This window comes from Aquila chrysaetos, chromosome 1 (assembly GCF_900496995.4).
Source record: "Aquila chrysaetos chrysaetos chromosome 1, bAquChr1.4, whole genome shotgun sequence".
NCBI lineage: Eukaryota > Metazoa > Chordata > Aves > Accipitriformes > Accipitridae > Aquila > Aquila chrysaetos.
This window is the reverse complement of record NC_044004.1, coordinates 16,031,930-16,042,625: the sequence shown is the minus strand read 5'-3', so window position 1 is coordinate 16,042,625 and position 10,696 is coordinate 16,031,930. Positions and strand designations below refer to the sequence as shown.

Genomic DNA, 10,696 nt, shown 5'->3' with positions numbered 1-10,696 from the left:
GTACTTCGCTAATAAAAATTACAGTTAGAGAGAAAGGAAAAAGAAAATATAGATTACCCTGTGCCACATTAACAAAATTTCCTACAACAGTGTGTTTTCCCAAGGATAAGCAGAATCTGAAATCTGCTGTGCTTTTTAAAGACAAGGAGGAAGAGCTAAGGCATCTGCACACATACAGCAGGTAGGTAATTTGGGAGTCCTTTTCCCTACCCGTATCTGGAAAGACAAATCTAAGTGTTCACAGTAGAAGCCCCATTTTGGAAGCTTTTTCCACCAGAAGGAAGTATGTCACAACACTATCTCATGGACACTAAACGCACATACGAGATGTGAAGAAGCTAGAGAAAATAGTTCGATTAATAGGAAGGCATACTGAGTTTAGCCATTCCCTTCATGACCCTGAATCCCATTCAATCCATTTGGTAGGGGCACAAATAGTTAAATAATAGCACTTACTGAAGCCTCAGGTGCTCAGCTTGCTCAGGGATGATACAGGAGAAACCATCTAGCCAATGGCCATTTATGCCTTCCTCCTGATCTACTTACTGAAATGTTTTTCCCCACTGATAAAGGCAGTTAGGCACGATTTTCCATGCACCTGCTTTGGGGACTTGCACAGCTCTGTAACCAGTTCAGCTACACAGGGAGAAGGCTATAAGAAACTTGGGTTTCATTGTTTAAATTTTTAAAGCATACATTGGGGCTAGGTGAGATCAGATCTCATCCTAAGAGAGAACGAGACCAAACAGTGGTTGCTAAAAGATATGAGTATTTAGAATAGACTTCTGCCTTACAAAGAGGAAACGATAGAGACAGAAACTGCTTTCTGCTGGAAAAAAATGCACCACATGTGCAAAACTGGAAGATGCCTAGGGGAAAAGACAAAGTTGATATCAGTGTGAGTGGCATCTTGGGGAAAACCCCAGCTGACAGAAGGAGGCTGCATAGAGGGAAGAGTGCTGGGAACTACTAGACGACTGACTGGCACATATGTGGTTTCTGGTGATTAAAATAAGCCATTTAAAAACAGACCTGCTTGAAAAGCAAAAAAGTAAATGACATTATACTGGATGGAACAGCAACCAGATGGTCCAGTTACCAGCAGCTACTAGATTTTGTTTTTGTTTTTTTAAATACACACATGCACTCACACGAGCAAACGCTCATGGGCCAAACTGGACTGTAAAAGCCATCTGGCACTGCCTGTGTAAGTTTACTACACTGCGAAACCTCATTCTCTCTGACATTATTTGTGGTTAGAGGACTAATTCCAGTTTCAGCCAGGCAACTAGGCTGCAATCTGGAGCATGAGAATCAGAGGGCATGGAAACAAAGCAGGGAGCCATAGGGTGGATTCTCAGCTGTGAAGAGACAACTTCCAAAAGGAAAATGAACTTCACTTTCTCTGTTCCTAACATGAGTAATGGGATGGTAAAAAAAAAATTCCCCTCATTCTTTGCTGTAAATCAAGACTTGTAAAAGCCTCCCCCACCCTTTACACACGGCAGAGATCCACAATCCTGTTCCAGCTAGGATTTTTTTTTTTTACAGTCACCCACTGCTTTCTTCTGTCTTCTCCAACTCCTGTCCATTACAACATCACAGTATTTGATGAGTTTCTACTCTCCGTTCACTCATCTACTCCCAGTTCAATTCCACTTCCCTGCTCTGGCACATTAAGGGGGTTGTGATCACCTCCAGGTGTATCCTAAAAATGAAGGAGAAGCATCTGCCACCATGCAAAATGACATTTGATCTGTCATCACAAAGAATTTATAAAATATGCTTATAGCACTCATCATATTAACATGTCTTGTACATCTTTTTCTTAACATTTAAGGAAGATGTTTAACAATGTGTATTTCTAAAGGATCTCATTCTGGTAGTAACTGGGCATTATTTTTATAAAACAATCAAAGCATTTAAAAAAACGTTTTACACCTACCTATCATTGTACAAGAGACAATGTCCTTGCCCTGGGGTCTAATATGGCGAGTGACTCAATACAGTCAGAATTCAGTTTAGTTTCATTAAATGCTCTCCTTGGCTGCAATGCAGAACTGGGTTTTGGTGTAAAGAAGGAAAAAGAAACAAATGCAAACAAATTTCAGATCTATAAACATGCATCAACAATCAGCATAGAGCTAGTTTTCTAGCATATTAAAAGCTACATCTGCACCATATATGTTAGGAACCTATTCCCTCCCAGCTGAGACCCGTATCTCAGGATGTAACAACAGTGCTTCAACACTGTTGCTGGACCAAAGTCCAGAGCCCAAACTGAGGCTTAACACATGGTACAAACATAGCCCAAAGTAAATGCTTGGCCCAAGTTTACTTTACAGTCCCTGAAATTCACTGGCAAAGCTTTAACTTGTGTGAACATGAACTAGCTCTGATCTACAGAGCATCTTGACAAAGCTTAAAGCACTGCAATCGATGTCCAAGCTACTAACATTGCCATATAGCCCACTTGTCGGGGCAGAGAGGCTCAGGTTTATTGAATTTATCTATATAGACTTGCCCTTGCTGTACTTTGCCAAGAAAATTCAAGTCACAAATTGTGGCTGAGGGCATTTACACAGGGACTGGATGTGGTTCGGTTTGTTTTCAATATTCCGAGATGGCAATTTAGAACTCTGAATTAGGAGGTTATAAAATTCACGAGTCTTCAATATAACAAGAAAAACGCTTGTGAAGGAGATAGTGGAAGCTGCAAGCTCCCCTTTGTAAGGCTGCTAAGACTTTGTAACCAATTCAACCCAAAATGTTCCTAGGAGAGTAACAAGTCAGGGAAAATGTTATAAAGGGCGAATTATCGCTATATAACCCATTCTAAAATTAATTCAAGTTACAGATAAAACCCAGAAATGCTCTGGTCACAAAAGATGACACCTGCAATGCTTCTTAGCCATTTTCCCCACAGAAACACTCAGAAAAAGTAAATCAAATAAACTAATGTGAAAGCTAGGATAGCTCACTGGGATTTTCACAATCCCTTTTTCTCTCTCGCCAACCTTAAATGCATTGTTTTCATGCTTGAAAACATCTGTTGAGGAGGCTGATCCACAGAGCTTCAGCCCAATTCTTCCAGAGGTCAGGGACAATCGCTCAGCCCCACCTCTGATTATTGGCTATATATTTTAGACTAACTTTTAAAAGTATAAATAACGGTATTTTGATGATAGTCATTTGATTGATTATAATCAGGCTGTCGGAGTTTCATCTTACAGTAGTGGAAACACTAAGCACTTGTTATGATAATTCTGTGGAATTTACAGAGGAAGATCCATGCCCCAAGGGCCTGTGTATCTCTCTACCAACTGCTAGAGCAGACCTCTGAACTCTACAGGACAATTCGAAACCCACAAAGCCTTCACACATACTTACAATCCTTTTAATGGAATTTCACTGATGGAAGATAGCTCTTTGAAACTTTTTGTTATAGGAATAGAGGATGACAAATGTATTTTTTTGCCTTAGTTCCCAAGAAGCTGTATGCAAAAATGTTCATGAGTCAGACCAGAATTTCTCAGCCCTTTCCCACTCCCATTGCAAACAAAAAATAGGCTGGAGGTCTCACTTCAACTTGTAATAACTATTCTACTTAAAAACTGTAGCACTTAAAAAATACACTTTTTATCAGATTTGGTGTATTTTAATGATTTCTGGTTCATTTGGACTCAGATGGAAAATGCAACTTTGCTGATGGTACTGTTGCATATAGCTGATCATATGAACTAACAGACATTCCTTCGGATTTTTAAGTTTTGGACAAAACCAACCATTGGGGTGCATTTCTAGACACCTATCAGACACATATTGGCAAGCCCTACCAAAAGATAAGATCTGTGAGGCTTTTCCCAAGGAGGACCCAACCAGATGTGCCACAGCACTGCATGCTCTGTTCCTGTGCTCCTGGAATCCCAGTTTAGTCGATAATGTCACCTCCTATTTACAACCAAGTGCTCCCATTAAAAGAAAATACATGCACCCACAGTTACCCCCACCCTTCTGCAGGCACCTGCCTTGCCTTTTCTGCTTGCAGTTACAGGGCATTTGCTGGAGAGGGAAAAAGGATTAAAAGAAAAACAGCCTAATCTCCATTCACACATTTGTCACCTTCCCCAAAATAGCTGCAGAATTTGAGCATAGTATGCCATTTTCCTCCCTGACAGGTTAATCCGTTTATTATTCATCCATTTAATGAAAATACTGTGTCTCCATGCCAAGAACAAAACAAAACCTCCAACAACACTGGTTCTTTTTAAATCATATTCATAATCTTGCACAATTTGATTTGTGTTTGTATTCAGCTTTATTTTTTAACTGTAAGTTAGAAGCAGGAATCCTATTTTTTCAGATTTAACATTGTTGCCTCTAGCCACATTTATGGAATGTTTTCTGGGTTTTGCAAAATTATCAGCATTTCATTACCTGCTTCTGCAACAGCCATGTATCTACTGTGAAAAGGTCACCCAAAAGTTAATGAACCTCATGCTTAGCCAAACTGCTCTTGTCCTGTGGGACAGAAATTTTCATGAAACTCTGCAAGGCTCATCTTGCAAAGTTTCCTGAACATGTTCCAAAAAAGGAATAGTTAGTAAATCATGGAGCAAATCTGTCCCTTTTCACAGGCAACTGGTTCTACTAAGCTTTCCGCAAAAATATGGGGCTCGAGTTCTCAATGGCATCATTTCTAAAGGAAAACTACAGCAGTGTTTTGAGCCAGTCACAGAAGTATTACAGCCATGTAGCTATACAGAACAATCATATTCCCTTCCAGGCTTTAATTCTTCTAGAGGATTACCTGTCTCCACTGGAAGCACCTTTTTGATGCACCACATACAGGGTTTTTTTCACAGATTCATCATATTAGAAGACTGGATTCATGATCCATTCAGGTAGTATGCCTAGATCTTTCTCCTCCTCAGGCATTTTCTCATTATAACTACCACGAGTACAGAAGAATTACATAACATTGCATTTTGAACTACTGAATTTCATACCACTCCTCTTACTCCAGTCCTCATTTCCATCTTATATCCCAGCCTTTTTCTGTATGAACAGTGCTTCCCAACTCCAGCCAGCCAGCATGCTCCCCTATGTTTCAAAGTATTAACGAAGGTATGAAATAGGAAAAGCCCCATGAACAATACTGGATTCTCTCTCTGATACATCCTTTCCCAGCACTGACGAGTGTTGCCATGTTCTATGCCCTCCAGTTCCCTCAGGTAGCCTCTACTCCAGCACCTTCCACTTTGGGACCATACCAAAAGTTTGCTCTTATCAAGGGGTAACATCAGAGAAGTCCAGCAGCATCTATTCTTCATGAGCCTTTTTTATTATACCCCAATTTGCCTTTCTTAGATCCAAATATCAGAGAAAAATCTGTGGCCATTTATTGCACATTTAGTTGGAGCTCACAACATCCTGAAACACCTTTGTCAACCTGATGCTGTCTTGAAAGTAAAACACTGCAGGCAGTTAGATTTTGAATCTGATCTACTACTTAGGCAGAGTAACTGCATGAACAAATTGCTGGAAAAAGGTGACTGGATGATTATAGTTATTTTATTTAAGTTTTGGAGGGAATGTTCTTGTACCAAGGAGTACATTCAACAGGAAAATACTAAAAACAAAAAAATAGGGGAAAAAAAAAAATGTGTAAAAGACAAGGGCAGTTGTTTTGGGTTGTTCTGCTTTGCATTACAGGCAAATTGTTCCAACAAGAAAAGGAATGTTTTGTCTTTTTACTCTTAGAGGAAATTATTACAGCATTAAATGTCTGTAGGCGAACTAGAAATAGAGCAAGACTTGAGTTTAAGGGATGCTAATTCAACTGAATGCAAACTCTGCTAGACTCTGCGGTGTCTGGATTTCATTCACTGATAACAGGAGTTGCTAGTTCAAGTGAACTGTGATTTTCACCTACATCAGCCACTCAGTTCAGACAATGCTATTCCCAAAAGAAAGAGACTATGTTGTCTAATGCTTTCAGTTCACAATTAGGAGCTGCTGTTTCCCAACTAGATGAGGTTATGGAATTTAATAAATGGCATATTCTGATAAAAAGCCAGATTAACAACAAGGGAGAATTTTAATAGGACTAAATTGTTTTGGGGGTAGAAACCCAAAGAAGTTTGTAGAAGCTGTAAAAACTTCTGGTCACCACTAGAAAAAGACTAGGCAAACCCAGAATACCCAAAGGTCAAAAGATCTGTGGTGTGCCTCATTGGTCCAGAGTTGTTAACCTTGCCTCTTATGTTCCCTAAATGCCCTTCCCAGTTAGTTAGTAGTTATTCTTGACTCTGGAAAAAAAGGTCTTTCTCTTTATCTTTCCTTTGAAATGTCCTGGTTTCACCCTAGTACAAAACAGGAAACGAATCTGGGGTGGGAAAACAGTTCCTTCTCCAGCTGCATTACCAAATCCTGATCTCAGCCCTCATGGAGGCCTCCGTGGGGCTTCAGCCAGGGTCACCTTTTCCATGGTTCCCCCAGCAATAATATGAGGTAACAGCTCACAGAACTCCTGAAAGTTAACTGTTGTCTGAAGCACGCCTCGGAAACAAATAGTACTTGCAGAAGTGTAACTCTTAGGGCCAGGGCTTGTAGAGGCACAACAGGGCTTGACCAGGCTCAAGCCTCGAGGCAATGCAGCAGTCTGGGAGCACGATCACAACCACTCGGGCTGGAAGGGACCTCCAGTGGGCTCCAGTGCAACCTCCTTACCAAAGCTGGGTCAGCCGTGAGGTCGGACCAGGTTGCTCAGGGCTTTATCTAGCCGGGTCTTGAAAACCTCCAAGGACAGAGACTGCAGAACCTCTCCAGCCAAAATGTGTATTTTAAAACATCTGTTGTTCAAGTGCTGCCTCAGAACAGCAGTTTTTCCAGGCCTGAATATCCCACTGGTTTTAAGTCAGCAACCGTTCCTACTTATCTGTCTTGACAGAAGTCGTCACCATGGCATCCAAGCACCTGGAACAATTACCTAAGGGACAATATGGAAATTGCAAGGCAGCTCCCAGCACAGCTAAGAGGACTCAAGGGCGATGCAATGCCCAGTTTGTCTGCAGGCTGTCAGGGGCTAACGGCAGGCTCTTATTTCACCCTAAACCTGGGTGACTCCGCTCCGGCATGAAACCTCCAGCTGCCCGCCTGTGGTGAAAGCAGACGGTGCTTCCCGAGCTGTCAGTGGATGCTTGGGTATCATCACGAGCAGTGCATAAATACACCCGGGCATAGGCGGAACGATGAGGCAGGTCATAAACAAAGTAGATGCGGTTCTTAAAAATAGCAGATCTCTTTGAGACATTACACTTGAAAATGTAATGACCTGCACTTTTTTCTTTATCTGTTACTGTAACTACACAAACTCCACAAAACTATCACTGTACTTCTTTAACTGAACAAAAATAATGTTTCATACTCTGCTTTCGACCAACAGACGTAATGAATCTGTGCAGGTTCATTTGTTCTGGTGGACTGCATGCCCTTAGCGTAATTGTTTAACTTAACTGTAACTTAACTTAATTTCCTAATAATCCTCATCAAATTTCCTCAAGCTGTCAGAATACAGACCATATTTAAATAGCAGATTCTAGGTATTAATAGTCCAGAGCAAATGACAGTTAGACAATGAAAAACTCTTTTTTTTCTTGCCACTGCCAATAGACAAGCAACCAACAAGGTATTTTAGCTTGCTTGTGTCTCTCAGACAGCAAGGCTAAAATCAAAATACTTATTGTGAAAAGATTTACATATGTCTCGATTTCAAAGAAAAATTCAAATTTCCCACAAAGCTTAGGCAAAGAAATTAGTATTCATTCATTTTCATATGAAACCATGCACTGCTGTACATTTTGGTATGCAAAAGAGGTCTCAGAACAGGGCAGGGAGAGGGGATGTCAATACTGAAATAGCCTTAGATAGAGCTGCTTTGCAAGACTGGCACTTACACAGCAGAGAGCTCAAGGACTGGCTGACCTTGGGTATGTTATTGGCCAATTGTTCCACAAGGAAAGGACATTAGATTGCTTGGACCTAATAAGTGAGGCAAACACGTAACAACAGGCATGGAAATACCCATATTTTTTTCTCGTTCCATCATCCGTTTACAAGATTCATTTGAAATATTAATGTGACATTAAGTCCGGATGCTAGAACATGCAAGTTTATGAGGTCTGAGTACTGGCATATTAATTAATGTCTACGGTTCACAGTAAAAGATACGATACACACAACTCAATTTATACGGCTCAGCTTTGAGTTGTGGGAGTTCCTGTCTGTAATTGAGAGCTGGGGATGGGAAAGGAACAACTCTGACTTGTAAAGCAATAGGCTTTCTAAGTTCTGCTTTTAAAAATACTTTGATGACTAAGCAAGCGTTTAAATGTTAAGAGAGATTTGGAATGAGATCTCGCCCAGCTCGCAGTCAGAACACCCGATGCAAAGCAGAAACAGCTATTTGAATAAAAAGAAGTTTGTGTTGTGCACACAGAACTTTTCTGAAGTTCAGACGAAAAGTAGAGATTGCCACCTGCTGACCAAACGGAGGGTAGCAACGGGGATGAGAAAAAGAAGCGCTTGCAGTGAAATCCAGGCTCTGCCAAAATCAACGGGGATTTTGCCGCAGATTTCAGCAGAGTCCGGATCCCACCCTTGCTCTTACCTTGCCTCGCCAGCCAAACCAAGACGTGTACTCATAAAACCCCAAAGCTGTCTACTTTATCCACGGAAGAAAACAGCTGACAGAACAAGAAATGTATTCAGCCAGCAGGTCTCTGGTTCTGTCAGCTTCGGCTGATGAGCTCATGTCATCATAGAGTCATGCAAAGGTTTGGGTGAAAGGGGACCTTTAAAGATCATCTAGTCCAACCCCTCCTGCCACAGACAGGGACATCTTTCACCAGACCAGGTTGCTCAAAGCCCCATCCAACCTGGCCTTGAACACTTCCAGGGATGGGGCATCCACAGCCTCTCTGGGCAACCTGTTCCAGTGCCTCACCACCCTCATCGTAAAGAATTTCTTCCTTATGTCCAACGTGAACCTACTCTCTTTTAGTTTAAAATCGTTGCCCCTTGTCCTGTTCACTGCAAGCCTTGGTAAAAAGTCTTTCTCTGTCTTTCTTATAAGCCCCCTTTAAGTATTGAAAGGCCGAAATAAGGTCACCTGGAGCCTTCTCTTCTCCAGGCTGAACAACCCCAACTCTCTCAGCTTTTCTTGCTAGAAAAGGTGTTCCAGCCCTCTGGCCATTTTCATGGCCCTTCTCTGGACTTCTCTAACAGGTCCATGTATTTCTTGACCCCAGAGCTGGATGCAGTACTCCAGGTGGGGTCTCATGAGAGTGAAGTAGAAGGGGAGAACCAACTCCCTCGACCTGCTGGCCACGCTTCTTTTCATGCAGCCCAGGATACAGCTGGCTTTCTGGGCTGCAAGCGCACATTGCTGGCTCATGTCCAATTTTTCATCTACCAAGTGATCAAGTGAGGGGGAACACCTGATCAGTGGGATCCTACAGTGGCATGAGGGCCCCAGACGAGGTGGTTGGTGGAGAGAGGAGGCAGCACTGGACCGCAGCCAGGGGCATGCTGCTGCTTCGTCTCGGATAAGCTTGGAGGCTCCTCACCACACCAGAAAGAGGGCTGTAAACGCACCTGGTGTGGCTGTAGCCACCTGGAAACACACGGCCTGTACCACACTGCATTTCCCAACTAACAGAGGGTAAGAGCGGGGAGAGGGGGACCCCCTTCGTGCTCTGAGAGGGGTTGCAGCTTGTCACGCCTCACGAGCTACCACAGGATCCGCACAGAATGGGGACCTTATAAATACCTCAACCACAGAAGAAGCTTCAAACCAGAGCTCACATCTTCTTAAACACCAAAGCTGATCACTTCTGAATAGATCTAGAGGAAACCAGACTACATCCAAGCAGTGCCTCTTACTTTACCAGGGAGATCAGGCATCATTCTGTTATACTGCTAACTCCTTTCCATATTGATAAGAAAGAATAAATAATCAAGAAAATATTTGCTTTGTTTTCTTTCTGAAACACAATAGTCTTTTTCAAGACATGCATTGCACACACTATTACAGACATGTAAAAATATAAACCCTAAAATACAAATTTCAACATGCTCTTTTTTTTTTCTTAGATTTTTAAAATGTATTTTTCATTCAGGGTTGAATTGAAAGCAAAATGTCACAGTTTTCCACAAAACTGAAAATCCAGCCTGATGTGCTATGGGGTAATTGCAAGAGGCCACTGGCCACAGGACCAGGGCCATGTGGGTTTGCCTGGCTCCTAGCACAGAGCCAAAGACACACAAAGAAACTTAAAGCATGTCTGGAGAGACATTACTTTTGTACAGCCCCAGAAGACCTTGTGTGGATGTCATGGTTTAACCCCAGCCAGCAACTAAGCACCACACAGCTGCTCGCTCACTTCCCCCCCCACCCAGTGGGATGGGGGAGAGAATGGGGGGAAAAAAAAAGTAAAACTCGTGAGCTGAGATAAGGACAGTTCAATAGGACTGAAAGGACGAAAATAAGAATGATAATAATAACAATAGTAAAATGACAATAATGATAATAAAAGAATTGGAATATACAAAACAAGTGATGCAGAGTGCAATTGCTCACCGCTCACCGACCGATGCCCGGTTAGTTCCCGAGCAGCGATCTGCACCCCCAGGC

The 10,696-nt window shown here is 42.1% G+C and overlaps 1 long non-coding RNA gene across 1 annotated transcript; it reads right to left on the bottom strand.

The window, feature by feature from the left end:
• Nucleotides 1-1,642: 1,642 nt before the first annotated feature.
• On the bottom strand, nt 1,643-10,696 carry LOC121233515. Its single transcript, XR_005933142.1, has 3 exons — nt 10,650-10,696; nt 1,946-2,060; nt 1,643-1,708 (listed from the first exon to the last, which is right to left on the bottom strand). It is a non-coding gene; the product is annotated as an uncharacterized LOC121233515 (long non-coding RNA).